The 20328-nt window shown below is 43.6% G+C and overlaps 1 long non-coding RNA gene across 3 annotated transcripts; it reads right to left on the reverse strand.

Moving 5' to 3' along the window:
- Positions 1 to 17025: 17025 nt before the first annotated feature.
- LOC119304967 lies at positions 17026 to 20301 on the reverse strand. 3 transcript variants are annotated; one of them, XR_005148491.1, is made up of 6 exons: positions 20142 to 20301; positions 19220 to 19301; positions 19053 to 19100; positions 17956 to 18064; positions 17300 to 17513; positions 17026 to 17215 (listed from the first exon to the last, which is right to left on the reverse strand). It is a non-coding gene; the product is annotated as an uncharacterized LOC119304967 (long non-coding RNA). The 3 variants fall into 3 exon arrangements; XR_005148489.1 differs by having other exon boundaries at positions 17300 to 18044; XR_005148488.1 differs by having other exon boundaries at positions 17300 to 18064.
- Between the last annotated feature and the right edge of the window lie 27 nt (positions 20302 to 20328).

Here is a 20328-nt window from a genome sequence, read left to right on the forward strand (position 1 = left end):
GCGCAGGAGCCCGCGGTCCTCTTGCACCTACAGCTCGGCTCTCCTCCTCCCCTTCCAGATCACGCCGCCACCATCACCCCGCCTTCCAGATCCGATGCCATCCCCACCCACCACCGCCACACCACCCACCGTCGACCTCGTCTCCGCCATCCAATCCCCTCACCTCCCCCATATCCACTAGTCCAGGCACGGCCATGGCGTCCCCCCTCCTCTTTGCTAGGGTTAGGATTTCCACCTAACCCTCCCCCGATCTGGCAGCCACCGGTGACCTCCCTGCCCGTCTCCGGTCTCCCCCACCGGTGCTGTCCCCACCCTCGATGCCCTCACCTCAGGCGGCACCACACCCTCTTCCCCTCCCCCACTCTCTTCCCTTTGCGTGCCACCACCATCTCGTCGCCAAGGGCGGCTGCTCGTCAACGCGCACGGCTTTGAGATGTCAGAGATGTCGGGGTACGGCGACGCTTCGGGCACCGGCGGCATGACGGCGCTGCAGAAGTACGCGACCTTCTTCGACGGCGACAAGGATGGCATCGTCACCTTCTCCGAGACATACGCAGGTGAGCGATTTTTTCCCCATTCACTTTCTTTCTGTTCCCCGCGTTCTGTTTCAGTCTTTCAGAGAGATTTCTCCAACTTATTATCCGGTTGATGCTCGGATTCTTTCTCACGCGCAATTGATCTCCTTCATATATATCAGCGTTTCGGGCCCTTGGATTCGGGTATGCTGCCTCCACCTTGAGTGCCACCTTCATCAATGGTGTCCTTGGCCCCCAGACCAGACCGGTAATCCTTCGACAGAGAATTCTTATGTCGGAGTTTTCTTCCCTGTTAAGTTTAAGGTTCCTGGTTTACTGTTAGCTTGTGGCTGCAACATACCCTTGCTTCCCTGAGAAGAGAAGGCAACGCTAGATTAGAACGCGTCATTTTGTCTGCGGGTTTGAGCTGATTATTCAGTGCGGCTATGTTAGGCTAGCTACCTGAGCCACAAAGTTTTGTTCCGTGGAACATTTAACACCTTTTACTGTGCTTTCTCCAAGTGTTGATAAAAACTCAATTATCTGTAGTATTCCTACGAGTGCATAGATACGCGATCCCGGGTCTGACAAGTGATGAGTGTCAAAATCATGAAATGTACTTATAATTTAGAAGGACGCCTGGTTTTAGATTTTGACAGCACAAGAGTCATATGTGGACATTACTTTTATTTTTTCTATGAAGTTGTGGGTAGATGATTAGCTAGCAGTGCTGTAGTCTGTGATCATTGTGATGTTGCACAACTCACTTCGAACTTTAGCTTTCAAATCAAAGAAACCGAGCAGATCTTACCAATCCTTCAATCCCCCACAGCCTTAACAGAGAAGATCACTGTGATGGCTGCCTTCTCTTTTCAGCCTTAACAGAGAAGATGGAGTTATCCGTTCTATTTAGCCTATTTTTACTTGTGTTGGATTAACCTGTGAACAAAATTCAAGTTCCTATAATAGTAAATTAAATCTAGTTTCTGCACATCATATTATTTTCAGGTTTAGCACCTGAGTTGTATTCTTCCACATGAATGGAACCACTTAGGGTTGTTTTAGCACGTTGTAGTTCAGCCTGAGAGAAACTGCAGTTTCCCCTCCAACTCAGTAATTATTGGTCCACATGAATGACATGTTTTTAAATCTATTTCCTAATTTTGTGGTCTGGGAACAAGGCTGGTTGCTGTAGCGGCTCAAAAGTTCATTGCAGACGTCGCAGACATTGCTGTTGCTGTTACTTACTATTCGTTGCATTGTAGTTTCGCTGGAGATTTTGCTTGAGAGCCACTTGGATTCACGCAGCATCGGGAGGAGCTCAAGCACGACCACCAAGAGGCACCACCGCAGCAGCAGGTAGCACGTCCATATCCACCTCCCTCTCCCTCTGCTCCCAATCCTTTTTATTAGAATATACTGTCTACATTCTGAACCCCCTAATGTGACACAAGTATATGCACATGCTATGGTTTAAGTGTTGCTTGTGTATGGTAAATAGGTTGAGCACCCACCGCTATTTGATGCTATTTTGTTTAGGATTCTGTTCCTCTATGCATGTAATCTCCATACCATGCTCAAGCATGCACACACGGTTGATTTTCATGGAACGATTACTACTAACTAAAGAAGGAAGCAGACTTCTTCACATAAAGGAAGATGTCTGTTTTAGTAATATAAACAAATAAAAAAAGATTGTTTGCATACAATTAGATCATCTCACTTATTAGTTGATGAGTTCAAAGTATGTAGAATCTTTAGTTCTCTGGTTATATTATAGTCAGAATTATACTGTGTGCATGATTTTATCCATTGCTGGTACTATGGATAGAGCTTTGTGTGTAATCTGGAGTTGTTCTTATTATTGTTCTATCCATTTTATTGTTCTATCCATTTTATTATACTGTGTCCATGATTGTTCCATTGCTGTTGCATGATTTTATCCACTGTTAGCTCCAAACTGGGAGCTTGTTCTATATTTTTCTATAATGAATCAGCTAATAATCTGGAGTTGTTCTTGTTATCCATTGCTGGTACTATGGATAGAGCTTTGTGTGTTTATCATTCTATAATGAATTGTCCTTTACTCCATTTTACTCTAGTTTTTCTAATTCTTCTTAGCTGATTCATGTAACAGGGCGATCATGGAGGGCATACAGTCGTTCTGTTAGCCCAGTCCTGACTATGGCCATCCAGTGAGTCCGGCATTTGATCTCTATCGAAGGAGCTCCATGTTGAAGAAGAAAACACTTGTAGAGCTTGTAACATTACTTGGAGAGCTTGTAAAGTACTGTAGAGCTTTGCATTTGTAGAGCCTGTAAAGCATTGTATATGTTGAGCTTGTATTACGTGTCATTTGTAGAGTTTGTAGTGAATCTGGCTAGTGTTATTTGAATTATTATGTGTGTTTTCTGCTTGCCTATTTAAATACTGGTTATTTTCTTACTATGAAATTCAAATATGATGTTAAATTGAAATATGAAGAATCTGAGCCTAATAGCTGGGACCCATTTATCAGAACCTGACAAGTGGAACTTGTTTGACTAATGGACCCATTTTATAAAAAAAAGAAAACTAAAACTACTGGTACAAAAAGGCCTTGGCCCAGAAAATAAAAAGGCCGAATTGTAGGGCTTGGCCCGTGTAGTTCACCAAAATTAGCAGCGAAAAAAGTATAAATGGGTTGAATTAATGGGCTCGGCCCATATAAATACCACATTGGACCGGGCTGATTCCTATGCCACATCAGATTGCCACGTCGGATGCCTACGTGGCCTGGGGAGGCCGCTAGTGACCAAAACAAAACAGTAGGCATATTTTGGTCGTAAACGTCCACGACCTTCTCTCACAGAGAAGGTCGTTCATTTCAGTTTACGACCGCCAGCTTTTGACCTTCTGTTTTTGGTCAAAAAAAGGTCGCAAATGAAAAACAATGACCTTTCTATGACCAATAATCAAGGTCACAAGTTGACATATTTTTTGTAGTGCCAGTGTATTTAACTCTGATTATTATTTTTGACTACGACACTTGTTCGACAAGGGAATAATTTATCATCCAGAAGATATGTGTTGTTCTTCTAATTAAAAGCATTAAACAGTGGCTGAAAACAAGCGTGACACTTTTTCGCAGAAAGAAAAAAAAGCAAGCGTGAGACATAAAATGGTCGCCTTTTAAGCGGCTAGACAGATAGATATAGATAGATGGGTACACACGGTGAATTGTTGCATCATCATCGTCTATTGGTCACACACAGTTCACCGGAGATGGGGCCAAAAAGGCCCTCCCTCTGCTCGGTCAAGATAAGCCAGAGGTGAAACTGAAGCGCGGAGGCCCCGCTCCGGGCCCACGTAGTTGCTCGCGTCCGTAGCCCCACGTTCCCTCCGTGTGGCTCTAGCGTGAGCGTTAGCGCTCCGGTTTGGCTCCACCGCGAGCCACGCCCCGCACCCGCCCTGGCATGAGATGTGTCATACTAGGAGGCATCAACCTCCCTCGTATATGCCTCGAAAGCACAAGGAGGGCCCAGAGGAGCAATTTTTTTTACTACAAGAGAGCGTCTCCTTCCTTCCTCATCGTGCTAGGCAAAGTCGAGCAGTGCGGAAGAGCACAACACCGCACAAGACATCAATGGTGTCCACAACTGAGTCCGTCCGAGGAGGAAGATTATGAGGATTGTGCAGTCGAGGCGGGAGGTGGACACCATTGATGTCCGGTGCGGTGTTGTGCTGTTCCGCGCTGCTCGACGCTGCCTCGCACGACAAGGAAGAAAGGATATGCTCTCTCGCAACACAAACAATTTGCTCCTCTTCGCCCCACTTCTGCTTTAGAGGTGTATAAGAGGGGGTGGACGTCGCCTTCTACGACGCATGTCATGCTAGGGCAGACGCGTGGCCTGGCTTGCGGCGTAGCCGAGCTCAGAGCTGTAATGCTCGTGCTACAGCTGGACAACACACGAAGCCCGTGGCCTGGGGAGTGCGTGGAGTTACGGGCATGAGGGGTTGTGGTTGCGTGGCCCCGAAGCGGTGCCTCCACGCTCTAGTTTCTCCTCCTCTGGCTTGTCCAGGTCGAGCAGAGGGAGGAGCTTTTTGGCCCAGCTCCGGTGAACTACGTGTGATCAACAGACAATGACAATGCGACAGCTCACCGTGTATACCTATCTATCTCTATCTATCTGTCTAGCCGCTTAAAAGGCAACCGTCTTCTGTCTTGCGCTTCTTCTTTTTTTGGGAGAAGTCTCACGCTTGTTTTCGGCTACCGTTTAATGCTTTATTTGGCGAGGAACTGTTTAATGCTTTTAATTAGAATAACACATATGTTCAGGATGATATAGTATTCTACTACACGGCAGGGTTTAGAGTATGGATCTGCATCCACTTCTCAAACAAGTGTCTATCTAGTACTCAGGAAAAAAACAAGTGTCTATCTAGGTGTTGGAAGAGTGGCTATAATTATGATGGATTTTTTTACGAGAAATTTTCCTCCCGAAGCTAAGCACGGTACTGCTGCCATTGGCGACCAATATCGTATTTCTTTACAGCATAATCGATGCTATTGATGTTTGATTGCATATGATGCCCATGCAAGTGGCAAAGAATCTTCGCCCCTTCAAAAGATATTTGATCTATAATGGGATAGATAAAAAGTGTGAAGTGTCACCAACTTATACCAATAATAGTCTAATGTTGATTATTTTCAAATAATGTGCTACTTTAACTTAAGCAAACAATATTCTATCACTAATTATTTCCAGATAAGTGGCTAGCTTTAAGTGCTTCTAGTTAGAATCACATATACCTTGAAACTAAAAAGTTATTCTACCTGTAAATTGTAGATTTTGTGTCAAGACTATATGTGTCTATCTACATGTTAGAGAAGGAACTATGATGAAAATCTCATACGAGTAAACTAGATCAACTTAAATTTTAAGGCTCTAAAAATAAAAAGATTCATCCATGTTATGTCTCCCCCCTCTCCTCCTCTGGCTTGTCCTGATCGAGCAGAGGTAGGGGCTTTTGGCTCCAGCTCCGGCGAACTGCGTGCGACCAACAGACGATGATGATGCAGCAGATCACCGTGTGTACCTATCTATCTCTATCTACCTGTCTAGCCGCTTAAAAGGCAACCATCTTCGGTCTTGCGCTTCTTCTTTTTGGGGGGAAAAGTCTGGCGCTTGTTTTTGGATACCGTTTACTGCTTTACTTGTTGGAAATATGCCCTAGAGGCAATAATAAAAGTGTTATTATTATATTTCCTTGTTCATGATAATTGTCTTTTATTCATGCTATAACTGTATTATCCGGAAATCGTAATACACGTGTGAATACATAGACCACAATATGTCCCTAGTGAGCCTCTAGTTGACTAGCTCGTTGTGATCAACAGATAGTCATGGTTTCCTGGCTATGGACATTGGATGTCGTTGATAACGGGATCACATCATTAGGAGAATGATGTGATGGACAAGACCCAATCCTGAGCATAGCACAAAGATCGTGTAGTTCGTTTGCTAGAGCTTTGCCAATGTCAAGTATCTCTTCCTTTGACCATGAGAGCGTGTAACTCCTGGATACCGTAGGAGTGCTTTGGGTGTATCAAACGTCACAACGTAACTGGGTGACTATAAAGGTGCACTACAGGTATCTCCGAAAGTATCTATTGTTTTATGCGGATCGAGACTGGGATTTGTCACTCCGTGTAAACGGAGAGGTATCTCTGGGCCCACTCGGTAGGACATCATCATATGCGCAATGTGACCAAGGAGTTGATCACGGGATGATGTGTTACGGAACGAGTAAAGTGACTTGCCGGTAACGAGATTGAACAAGGTATTGGATACCGACGATCGAGTCTCGGGCAAGTAACATACCGATAGACAAAGGGAATTGAATACGGGATTGATTAAGTCCTTGACATCGTGGTTCATCCGATGAGATCATCGTGGAGCATGTGGGAGCCATCATGGGTATCCAGATCTCGCTGTTGGTTATTGACCAGAGAACGTCTCGGTCATGTCTACATGTCTCCCGAACCCATAGGGTCTACACACTTAAGGTTCGATGACGCTAGGGTTATAAAGGAAGTTTGTATGTGGTTACCGAATGTTGTTCGGAGTCCCGGATGAGATCCCGGTCGTCATGAGGAGTTCCGGAATGGTCCGGAGGTAAAGATTTATATATGGGAAGTCCTATTTTGGCCACCGGAAAATGTTCGGGATTTTTCGGTATTGTACCGGGAAGGTTCTAGAAGGTTCCGGAGTGGGGCCCACCTTCATGGGGGGGCCCACATGGACGTGGGTAGTGGGGGCAAGGCCCCACACCCCTGGTCAAGGCGCACCAAGATCCCCCCTTAGAAGGAATAAGATCATATCCCGAAGGGATAAGATCAAGATCCCTAAAAAGGGGGGATAACAATCGGTGGGGAAGGAAATAATGGGATTTCTTTCCTCCCACCTTGGCCAACGCCCCAATGGACTTGGAGGGCAAGAAACCAGCCCCTCCACCCCTATATATAGTGGGGAGGCGCATGGGAGCTTCAGACGAAGTTCTGGCACAGCCCTACCTCTCTCCCTACTCCTCCTCTCCCATGATGCTTGGTGAAGCCCTGCTGGATTGCCACGCTCCTCCACCACCACCACGCCGTTGTGCTGCTGTTGGATGGAGTCTTCCTAAACCTCTCCCTCTCTCCTTGCTGGATCAAGGCGTGGGAGACGTCACCGGGCTGTACGTGTGTTGAACGCGGAGGTGCCGTCCGTTCGGCACTAGGATCATCTGTAATTTGAATCACGACGAGTACAACTCCATCAACCCCGTTCACTTGAACGCTTCCGCTTAGCGATCTACAAGGGTATGTAGATGCACTCTCCTTCCCCTCGTTGCTAGTTTCTCCATAGATAGATCTTGGTGACACGTAGGAAAATTTTGAATTTCTGCTACGTTCCCCAACAGTGGCATCATGAGCTAGGTCTATTGCGTAGATTCTTTGCACGAGTAGAACACAAAGTAGTTGTGGGCGTTGATGTTGTTCAATATGCTTACCGTTACTAGTCCAATCTTGTTTCGACGGTATTGTGGGATGAAGCGGCCCGGACCGACCTTACACGTACTCTTACGTGAGACAGGTTCCACCGATTGACATGCACTTGGTGCATAAGGTGGCTAGTGGGTGCCAGTCTCTCCCACTTTAGTCGGAACGGATTCGATGAAAAGGGTCCTTATGAAGGGTAAATAGCAATTGGCATATCACGTTGTGGTTTTGCGTAGGTAAGAAACGTTCTTACTAGAAACCCATAGCAGCCACGTAAAACATGCAACAACAATTAGAGGACGTCTAACTTGTTTTTGCAGGGTATGCTTTGTGATGTGATATGGCCAACAAGAATGTGGTGAATAATATGTGATGTATGAGATTGATCATGTTCTTGTAATAGGATTCACGACTTGCATGTCGATGAGTATGACAACCGGCAGGAGCCATAGGAGTTGTCTTTATTTATTGTATGACTTGCGTGTCATTGAAGAACGCCATGTAAAGTACTTTACTTTATTGCTAAACGCGTTAGTCATAGAAGTAGAAGTAGTCGTTGGCGTGACAACTTCATGAAGACACGATGATGGAGATCATGATGATGGAGATCATGGTGTCATGCCGGTGACAAGATGATCATGGAGCCCCGAAGATGAAGATCAAAGGAGCTATATGATATCGGCCATATCATGTCACTACACTATTTGATTGCATGTGATGTTTATCATGTTTATGCATCTTGTTTACTTAGGACGACGGTAGTAAATAAGATGATCCCTTACAAAATTTCAAGAAGTGTTCTCCCCTAACTGTGCACCGTTGCTACAGTTCGTCGCTTCTAAGCACCACGTGATGATCGGGTGTGATGGATTCTTACGTTCACATACAACGGGTGTAAGACAGTTTTACACAGCGAAAACACTTAGGGTTAACTTGACGAGCCTAGCATGTGCAGACATGGCCTCGGAACACGGAGACCGAAAGGTCGAGCATGAGTCGTATAGTAGATACGATCAACATGAAGATGTTCACCGACGTTAACTAGTCCGTCTCACGTGATGATCGGACACGGGCTAGTTGACTCAGATCATGTGATCACTTAGATGACCAGAGGGATGTCTATCTGAGTGGGAGTTCATAAGATGAATTTAATTATCTTGAACATAGTCAAAAGATTTTTGCAAATTATGTCGTAGCTCGCGCTTTAGTTCTACTGTTTTAGATATGTTCCTAGAGAAAATATAGTTGAAAGTTGAAAGTAGCAATTATGCAGACAGTAGAAAGCTTATGTCCTTAATGCACTGCTCAGTGTGCCGAACCCCAAACGTTGTTTGTGGATGTTTCGAACATCGAACATACACGTTTTGATAACTACGTGATAGTTCAGTTAAATGGTTTAAGTAGAGGCACCAAAGACGTTTTCGAAACGTCGCGGAACATATGAGATGTTTCGAGGGCTGAAATGGGGATTTCAGGCTCGTGCCCACGTCAAGAGGTATGAGACCTCCGGTGATTTTCTTAGCCTGCAAACTAAGGGAGAAAAGCTCAATCGTTGAGCTTGTGCTCAGATTGTCTGAGTGCAACAATCACTTGAATCAAGTGGGAGTTAATCTTCCAGATGAGATAGTGATGTTTCCCCAAAGTCATTGCCACCAAGCTGCTAGAGCTTCGTGATGAACTATAACATATCAGGGATAGATATGATGATCCTTGAGGTATTCGCGATGTTTGACACCGCGAAAGTAGAAATCAAGAAGGAGCATCAATTGTTGATGGTTGGTGAAACCACTAGTTTCAAGAAGGGCAAGTGCAAGAAGGGATACTTCATGAAACGGCAAATCAGCTGCTGCACCAATGAAGAAACCCGAGGTTGAACCCAAACCCGAGACTAAGTGCGTCTGTGATAAGGGGAATAGCCGCTGGAGCAGAATTACCCTAGATACTTGGTAGATAAGAAGGCTGGCAAGGTCGATAGAAGTATATTGGATATACATTATGTTAATGTGTACTTTACTAGTACTCCTAGTAGCACCAGGGTATTAGATACCGGTTCGGTTGCTAAGTGTTAGTAACTCGAAATAAAAGCTACGGAATAAACGAAGACTAGCTAAAGGTGAGCTGACGATATATGTTGGAAGTGTTTCCAAGTTTGATGTGATCAAACATCGCACGCTCCCTCTACCATCAAGATTAGTATTAAACCTGAATGGTTTATTGAATCTCGATCGTAGTGATACACATTTTCATGCCAAAAGATATAAGATAGTAATGATAGTACCACTTACTTGTGGCACTGCCATGTAAGTCATAATGGTATAAAACGCATGAAGAAGCTCCATGTTGATGGATCTTTGGACTCACTCGTTTTTGAAAAGTTTGAGACATGCGAACCATGTCTATTGGCGTATATGCATGAAGAAACTCCATGCAAATGGACCATTTGGACTCACTTGATTTTGAATCACTTGAGATGTGCAAATCATACCACATGGGCAAGATGACTGAAAAGCCTCGTTTTCAGTAAGATGGAACAAGATAGCAACTTGTTGGAAGTAACACATTTTGATGTGTCCAATCCAATGAGTGCTGAGGCATGCAGTGAATATCGTTATGATCTTACTTCACAGATGATTCGAGTAGATGTTGAGAATATTTACTTGATGAAACACAAGTCTGAATTATTGAATGGTTCAAGTAATTTCAGAGTGAAGTAGAAGATCATTGTGACAAGATGATAAAATGTCTATGATATGATCATAGAGATGAATATCTGAGTTACGAGTTTTGGCACACAATTAAGACATTGTGGAAATTGTTTCGCAATTAATACCGCCTGGAACACCATAGTGTGATGGTGTGTCCGAACATCATAGTTGCACCCTATTGGATATGGTGCGTACCATGATGTCTCTTATCGAATTACCACTATTGTCCACGGGTTAGGCATTAGAGACAACCACATTCACTTTAAATAGGGCACCACGTAATTCCGTTGAGATGACACCGTATGAATTATGGTTTAGAGAAACCTAAGTTGTCGTTTCTTAAAAGTTTGGGGCTGCGACGCTTATATGAAAAAGTTTCAGGTTGATAAGCTCGAACCCAAAGCGGATAAAATGCATCTTCATAGGAAACCCAAAACAGTTGGGTATACCTCCTAATTCAGATCCGAAAGCAATATGGATTGTTTCTTGAATCGGGTCCTTTCTCGAGGAAAAGTTTCTCTCGAAAGAATTGAGTGGGAGGATGGTGGAGACTTGATGAGGTTATTGAACCGTCTCTTCAACTAGTGTGTGGCAGGGCACAGGAAGTTGTTCCTGTGGCACCTACACCAATTGAAGTGGAAGCTTATGATATTGATCATGAAACTTCGGATCAAGTCACTACCAAACCTCGTGGGATGACAAGGATGCGTACTACTTCAGAGTGGTACGTAATCCTGTCTTGAAGGTCATGTTGCTAGACAACAATGAACCTACGAGCTATGGAGAAGCGATGGTGGGCCCGAATACCGACAAATGGTTAGAAGCCATGAAATCCGAGATAGTATCCATATATCAGAACAAAGCATGGACTTTGATGGACTTGCCCGATGATCGGCAATCCATTGAGATAAATGGATCTTTTAAGAAGAAGACGGACGTGGATGGTAATGTCACCATCTATGAAGCTCGACTTGTGGCGAAGTGTTTTCCGACAAGTTCAAGGAGTTGACTACGATGAGATTTTCTCACTCGTAGCGATGCTTAAAGTCCGTCGGAATCATGTTAGCATTAGCTGCATTTATGAAATCTGGCAGATGGATGTCAAGACAAGTTTCCTTACCAGTTTTCATAAGGAAAGGTTGTATGCAATACAGTCAGAAAAGTTTTGTCGATCCTAAGGATGCTAAAAGGTATGCTAGCTCCAGCGATCCTTCTAAGGACTGGAGTAAGCATCTCGGAGTTGGAATGTACGCTTTGATGAGATGATCAAAGATTTTGGATTTATACAAAGTTTATGAGAAACTTGTATTTCCAAAGAAGTGAGTGGGAGCACTATAGAATTTCTGATGAGTATATGTTGTTGACATATTGATGATCAGAGATGATGTAGAATTTCTAGAAAGCATATAGGGTTATTTGAAAGGTGTTTTTCAATAGAAAACCTGGATTAAGCTACTTGAACATTGAGCATCAAGATCTATAAGGATAGATCAAAATGCTTAATAATACTTTCAAATGAGCACATACCTTGACATGATCTTGAAGGTGTTCAAGATGGATCAGTCAAAGAAGAAGTTCTTGCCTGAGTTGTAAGGTACGAAGTTAAGACTTAAATCTCGACCTCGGCAGAAAAGAGAGAAAGGACGAAGGTCGTCCCCTATGCTTAAGACATAGGCTCTACAGTATGCTATGCTGTGTACCACACCTGAAGTGTGCCTTGCCATGAGTCGGTCAAGGGGTACAAGAGTGATCCAAAAATGGATCATAGGACAGCGGTCAAAGTTATCCTTAGTAACTAGCGGACTAAGGAATTTTTCTCGGTTATGGAGGTGGTAAAAGAGTTCGTCGTAAAGGGTTACGTCGATACAAGCTAAACACCTATCCGGATAGCTCTGAGTAGAGAGGCCGGATACATATAATGGAGCAACAATTTAGAATAGCTCCAAGTAGAACAGTTATTTGGAATAGCTCCAAATAGAGCGTGGTAGCTGCATCTAGGAGATGACATAGAGATTTGTAAATCACACACGGATCTGAAAGGTTCAGACCCGTTGACTAAAACCTCTCTCACAAGCAACATGATCAAACATAAAACTCATTGAGTGTTAATCACATAGTGATGTGAACTAGACTACTGACTCTAGTAAACTCTTGGGTATTAGTCACATGGCGATGTGACCTGTGAGTGTTAATCACATGGCGATGTGAACTAGATTATTGACTCTAGTGCAAGTGGGAGACTGTTGGAAATATGCCCTAGAGGCAATAATAAAAGTGTTATTATTATATTTCCTTGTTCATGATAATTGTCTTTTATTCATGCTATAACTGTATTATCCGGAAATCGTAATACACGTGTGAATACATAGACCACAATATGTCCCTAGTGAGCCTCTAGTTGACTAGCTCGTTGTGATCAACAGATAGTCATGGTTTCCTAGCTATGGACATTGGATGTCGTTGATAACGGGATCACATCATTAGGAGAATGATGTGATGGACAAGACCCAATCCTAAGCCTAGCACAAAGATCGTGTAGTTCGTTTGCTAGAGCTTTGCCAATGTCAAGTATCTCTTCCTTTGACCATGAGAGCGTGTAACTCCTGGATACCGTAGGAGTGCTTTGGGTGTATCAAACGTCACAACGTAACTGGGTGACTATAAAGGTGCACTACAGGTATCTCCGAAAGTATCTATTGTTTTATGCGGATCGAGACTGGGATTTGTCACTCCGTGTAAACGGGGAGGTATCTCTGGGCCCACTCGGTAGGACATCATCATAATGTGCACAATGTGACCAAGGGGTTGATCACGGGATGATGTGTTACGGAACGAGTAAAGAGACTTGCCGGTAACGAGATTGAACAAGGTATCGGTATACCGACGATCGAATCTCGGGCAAGTAAAATACCGCTAGACAAAGGGAATTGTATACGGGATTGATTGAGTCCTTGACATCGTGGTTCATCCGATGAGATCATCGTGGAACATGTGGGAGCCAACATGGGTATCCAGATCCCGCTGTTGGTTATTGACCGGAGAACATCTCGGTCATGACTACATGTCTCCCGAACCCGTAGGGTCTACACACTTAAGGTTCGATGACGCTAGGGTTATAAAGGAAGTTTGTATGTGGTTACCGAATGTTGTTCGGAGTCCCGGATGAGATCCCGGACGTCACGAGGAGTTCCGGAATGGTCCGGAGGTAAAGATTTATATATAGGAAGTCCTGTTTCGGCCATCGGGACAAGTTTCGGGGTCATCGGTATTGTACCGGGACCACCGGAAGGGTCCCGGGGGCCCACCGGGTGGGGCCACCTGCCCCGTGTTGGAAATATGCCCTAGAGGCAATAATAAATTGATTATTATTATATTTCCTTGTTCATGATAATCGTTTATTATCCATGCTAGAATTGTATTGATAGGAAACTCAGATACATGTGTGGATACATAGACAACACCATGTCCCTAGTAAGCCTCTAGTTGACTAGCTCGTTGATCAATAGATGGTTACGGTTTCCTGACCATGGACATTGGATGTCGTTGATAACAGGATCACATCATTAGGAGAATGATGTGATGGACAAGACCCAATCCTAAGCCTAGCACAAGATCATGTAGTTCGTATGCTAAAGCTTTTCTAATGTCAAGTATCATTTCCTTAGACCATGAGATTGTGCAACTCCCGGATACCGTAGGAGTGCTTTGGGTGTGCCAAACGTCACAACGTAACTGGGTGGCTATAAAGGTACACTACGGGTATCTCTGAAAGTGTCTGTTGGGTTGGCACGAATCGAGATTGGGATTTTGTCACTCCGTGTAAACGGAGAGGTATCTCTGGGCCCACTCGGTAGGACATCATCATAATGTGCACAATGTGACCAAGGGGTTGATCACGGGATGATGTGTTACGGAACGAGTAAAGAGACTTGCCGGTAACGAGATTGAACAAGGTATCGGTATACCGACGTGATCTTGACGTGAGCACATGCCTTGACGTGATCTTGAAGGTGTTCAAGATGGATCAGTCAAAGAAGGAGTTCTTGCCTGAGTTGTAAGGTATGAAGTTAAGACTTAAAGCTCGACCATGGCAGAATAGAGAGAAAGGAACGAAGGTCGTCCCCTATGCTTAAGACATAGGCTCTACAGTATGCTATGCTGTGTACCGCACCTGAAGTGTGCTTTACCATGAGTCAGTCAAGGGGTACAAGAGTGATCCAAGAATGGATCACAGGACAGCGGTCAAAGTTATCCTTAGTAACTAGTGGACTAAGGAATTTTCTCAATTATGGAGGTGGTAAAAGAGTTCGTCGTAAAGGGTTACGTCGATGCAAGCTTAACACCTATCCGGATAGCTCTGAGTAGAGATACCGGATACGTATAATGGAGCAACAATTTAGAATAGCTCCAAGTAGAACAGTTATTTGGAATAGCTCCAAATAGAGCGTGGTAGCTGCATCTAGGAGATGACATAGAGATTTGTAAAGCACACACGGATCTGAAAGGTTCAGACCCGTTGACTAAAACCTCTCTCACAAGCAACATGATCAAACATAAAACTCATTGAGTGTTAATCACATAGTGATGTGAACTAGACTACTGACTCTAGTAAACTCTTGGGTATTAGTCACATGGCGATGTGACCTGTGAGTGTTAATCACATGGCGATGTGAACTAGATTATTGACTCTAGTGCAAGTGGGAGACTGTTGGAAATATGCCCTAGAGGCAATAATAGAAGTGTTATTATTATATTTCCTTGTTCATGATAATTGTCTTTTATTCATGCTATAACTGTATTATCCGGAAATCGTAATACACGTGTGAATACATAGACCACAATATGTCCCTAGTGAGCCTCTAGTTGACTAGCTCGTTGTGATCAACAGATAGTCATGGTTTCCTGGCTATGGACATTGGATGTCGTTGATAACGGGATCACATCATTAGGAGAATGATGTGATGGACAAGACCCAATCCTGAGCATAGCACAAAGATCGTGTAGTTCGTTTGCTAGAGCTTTGCCAATGTCAAGTATCTCTTCCTTTGACCATGAGAGCGTGTAACTCCTGGATACCGTAGGAGTGCTTTGGGTGTATCAAACGTCACAACATAACTGGGTGACTATAAAGGTGCACTACAGGTATCTCCGAAAGTATCTATTGTTTTATGCGGATCGAGACTGGGATTTGTCACTCCGTGTAAACGGAGAGGTATCTCTGGGCCCACTCGGTAGGACATCATCATATGCGCAATGTGACCAAGGAGTTGATCACAAGATGATGTGTTACGGAACGAGTAAAGTGACTTGCCGGTAACGAGATTGAACAAGGTATTGGATACCGACGATCGAGTCTCGGGCAAGTAACATACCGATAGACAAAGGGAATTGAATACGGGATTGATTAAGTCCTTGACATCGTGGTTCATCCGATGAGATCATCGTGGAGCATGTGGGAGCCATCATGGGTATCCAGATCCCACTGTTGGTTATTGACCAGAGAACGTCTCGGTCATGTCTACATGTCTCCCGAACCCGTGGGGTCTACACACTTAAGGTTCGATGACGCTAGGGTTATAAAGGAAGTTTGTATGTGGTTACCGAATGTTGTTCGGAGTCCCGGATGAGATCCCGGTCGTCATGAGGAGTTCCGGAATGGTCCGGAGGTAAAGATTTATATATGGGAAGTCCTATTTTGGCCACCGGAAAATGTTCGGGATTTTTCGGTATTGTACCGGGAAGGTTCTAGAAGGTTCTGGAGTGGGGCCCACCTTCATGGGGGGGCCCACATGGACGTGGGTAGTGGGGGCAAGGCCCCACACCCCTGGTCAAGGCGCACCAAGATCCCCCCTTAGAAGGAATAAGATCATATCCCGAAGGGATAAGATCAAGATCCCTAAAAAGGGGGGATAACAATCGGTGGGGAAGGAAATAATGGGATTTCTTTCCTCCCACCTTGGCCAACGCCCCAATGGACTTGGAGGGCAAGAAACCAGCCCCTCCACCCCTATATATAGTGGGGAGGCGCATGGGAGCTTCAGACGAAGTTCTGGCGCAGCCCTACCTCTCTCCCTACTCCTCCTCTCCCATGGTGCTTGGCGAAGCCCTGCTGGATTGCCACGCTCCTCCACCACCACCACGCCGTTGTGCTGCTGTTGGATGGAGTCTTCCTAAACCTCTCCCTCTCTCCTTGCTGGATCAAGGCGTGGGAGACGTCACCGGGCTGTACGTGTGTTGAACGCGGAGGTGCCGTCCGTTCGGCACTAGGATCATCGGTGATTTGAATCACGACGAGTACGACTCCATCAACCCCGTTCACTTGAACGCTTCCGCTTAGCGATCTACAAGGGTATGTAGATGCACTCTCCTTCCCCTCGTTTCTAGTTTCTCCATAGATAGATCTTGGTGACACGTAGGAAAATTTTGAATTTCTGCTACGTTCCCCAACATTACTAGTGGTTGGGGTGCACCCTGGTGCGCCGCCTGAGAGGAACTTGGGGCGGTGCCGGGTGGGATGCGCCCCTTTCACTTTTCTATTTATACCACGTAATGTTATTGTTTGTACTATGTACTGCTATTGCCTTACAAACTAAATTCATTAGCACACTACATTTGTATGAACAGGCGATGACACATACATTAACAGGTATAAATCAGCCGTTTAATGTATTCTAGCAAACATCTTGCTCCATTAAGTCACCTTTAGGCAAACATTACTACCATGGAAATGTAACTACAGGATTAAAACTTTGAGTTGTGATATTTATCTTAGTTGATAGGAATAGACACAATAAAAATTGGAAAGAGCGCAGTGCATTCAGTGCATCATTTTATGTTTACACAATATACATGATGACCAAATAGATACATACCGTCATACGATGAGACTACCAGTTCTTTAGTGCCTCGGGAACATCCTCAAAAGCAACTAATTGGAATTCTTTCCTTTCAAATCCACTCCTCCATATATGACCCTGGAATTACATTAGAACAGAAATCCATCAAATGGAAAGATGTATGTTTCCAGTACTGGAATGGAATATGAAAGGCACGAGCACCTCTATCGTGGATCCATGGAGAAGAGGGGATCCTCGACGAGCTCCTCTCCCGGAGGCACGAGATGAGGATATACGAGGCGTCTTGGTCAATGACGTCACCTCGCCTCCAACTCGCGCACCACCAGCCACCAGTTCTCTAGACCACGCCTGGCCACCGTATCGACCTCGCTCTGCTCTACCTATGAAGGCCTTCGCGTCCGCCCCGTTATGTGTCCTGCAGCAACTTCCACAGGTGTTTGAAAAACAAGCTGAACATTGACGATGTGAAGTTATAATCGATGACACCGACTAATGAATAACTATCCAAGAAAGCAAAGGCAAAAGGTATGCAAAGGGGACTGTAGAACACACTGAGTATTTGCATTTGACAAGAACATTTCATGAAATTATGATTCAAGAGCGAGAGGCATCCTACCATGCATAGCAACATGGTAATATTCACCATTCCTCACCATAAAATCTCATAGTGATATTTAGTTAGTTTTCAGCAATTGAGAGATCCTTATCGTGAAAGGACTAGTGCCAACGGCTTACTAATACAACGGCTGATTCACCAAACCGACCCGGGAAGGGAATGTTCTAGCAACAAAGAACCACAAACGGCATTTATAATCCTGAATTATCAACATGCTAGTACGATTATTTCTGGATGTTACCTCTCTCCTTGGAAGGCCAGCAAGAGTAAGCATCACAGATTGCTGAGAAGGCTCCCACTTTGAAATGGAATCAGGTGCAGACCCATCAACTGGATGGTGAAATTTGCATCTTCAGAAAATTTACAAAATCCAAATAAGAGAAATGGTCCAACTTTTAGGTGAGACATTCCTCTGCGGTCTTAGGTTGTCTATGTACATTAAAGTTCCTGCTTTCATCAAATATCCACCTAACCATCAGGTAGGTGTTTTAACACTAAACACTATAAACACTGGGCGATAGTTTCATATGAGTCAACACTAACCAATATAAACATTGTAACAGTTCAATATGACAGCCTGTTAAAAAATAGAAGCCACACTTTATATTGATCTGATCATACTATTGGAGATCATGAGAAACACTATGACAATCCATAAGAAATAATGCTCAATTCTTTAGTACATTTTTCCATATGTTGTCTACAGAAAGCAATTATAACCTATTTAGCAGCAGACTTTCTTGTTTCAATAACTGAGACACTCTCGCCAACCTTCACGACCGAAAAAATTTAGACTCAAAAACTTATTATAATATCTTTTTGAGAGCAAAAAAAAACTCAATTTGCACATCAGCGGGCCAACTGGAAAGCAGAAAGTCCAGCTTTGCAAGACATGATACATTGGCCTTGCAATGCTTATGATACTCATAAGTGACAAGCACAAATATGGAGAAGGAAAGAATCCATATTTGTTTAATTCATGAGGGATCAATCCCCACCGGAAATCATGCACTTAAATCTACTATTAGAAATCTCTAGAGAACACGAGTCACCATTTAGCAAATTAAGATGGTTAAAGCCGTTGGAGCAAGGCATAGGAATGTCATGTGTTAGCCTATGCAAGGATGTTGTATGGAAAACATTAAGTTGTAAATAAACCCTTCTCAGCCATTGTTCTTTCATCAAGTTGGAAGCCATCAAGTCCATATGAAATAAATATATTTGTACATATTCCTTCTTTTGCAGATTTACAGTAGAAGGCAAAAAGTGATGCTATAAAGTGCATAGCTCTCTGACCAACTAAACCTCTATGCAAAGCACAAATCTTAGTTGGTTTACCATGGAATAGGCAATCACTATTTTTTCAAGTACTTTTAAAGCTCCACCCTGCATCCAGCCACCAAATGATGGTATAAAAACAATGGTAATGCAGTATTAGTTCCATATATCCATTGAGAAAAGGGGATCAAGAAACCAACATAAATCTGAACAAGAGAGGTCTTGACCTTGGCATCCAGAGCTTGCAGCTGGTCACCCAATCATACATCTTAATCAACGAGCTACTGAAGCTGACAGGAACAGAGGAGCCTAGCAACAATAAAAAAACATATTAAGATACCAATGAGAACAATGGCGACCACTACCAACCCGCTGTTACATAATTATTGGAATTCGACACCTAATGTTCTTGTGGGGATTACTGGTGACTTTGCCTGCCTTGACTTACTATTTGTACAACAACTTACGGTGGATATTGTTTTCATGAGGTAATTGTTTTGTAACATTATTATATGAAATGTAAGGAACAAAATTCAATGTGCAGACCTCTGTATTATATGGAGAGCAAAAGAAAAAGTTCACTCCTGTGCTATGTGATGTAACTGGTCTACAAGTCTAGAACACACCATTATCTAGTGTTTTGCAAAGGAGAACTTCATTTCAACTCTACACGCCACCATATGGCTCCTTGTTATGGTTATTTTAATAGAGACAGATTTGGCATCACAGCAAAGTCTAATTTCCTAGTCAAGTTCTTCGTTATATATGACATTGTTTCTGTATAACCCTATGTATTTGGTAGTCGTTCAACCTGCAGATTTTAGAAATATATTTGGTGGAGTACTTCCATTGGAGAGACTCAGCTGGAACTTGGAGATGATATTAATTTTGTAAAACAAAATTTGGTTTCTTGGTTGAAGTGGTTAATTCCATGGAAGTGAGACACATCAGCTTTGAGAGGATGCATCAAATAGAAAAAATGGTATTGTTTACATGCTTCAGTTTACACGTGACACTAGCCAAAGGAAATTAACCAAATTAACATATCTTTTTTCAAGTTAATAGCAAGTTAGCAACTACAACTTCACAATAACTCAACCAGAACACAAGCTTTTTTCAGAGAACTTGATGAAGCAGCTGTGTGTGCACCTGCAGTTCTACGTATCAGCTGTGACTGTCAACCATTGGTCTCTGAAGTGTCTTGCCTTACAAGGGAAAGTTTGAGCATACATACTGAATCAATTAATATGGACGATGGCTGCCGTCACATCATCCGGCGAGACTCCACCACCAGTTGCCTGCACGGTTACCCTGTGAACTAGAGGATCAGGAAAAG

This window comes from Triticum dicoccoides, chromosome 5B (genome assembly GCF_002162155.2).
Source record: "Triticum dicoccoides isolate Atlit2015 ecotype Zavitan chromosome 5B, WEW_v2.0, whole genome shotgun sequence".
Lineage (NCBI taxonomy): Eukaryota > Viridiplantae > Streptophyta > Magnoliopsida > Poales > Poaceae > Triticum > Triticum dicoccoides.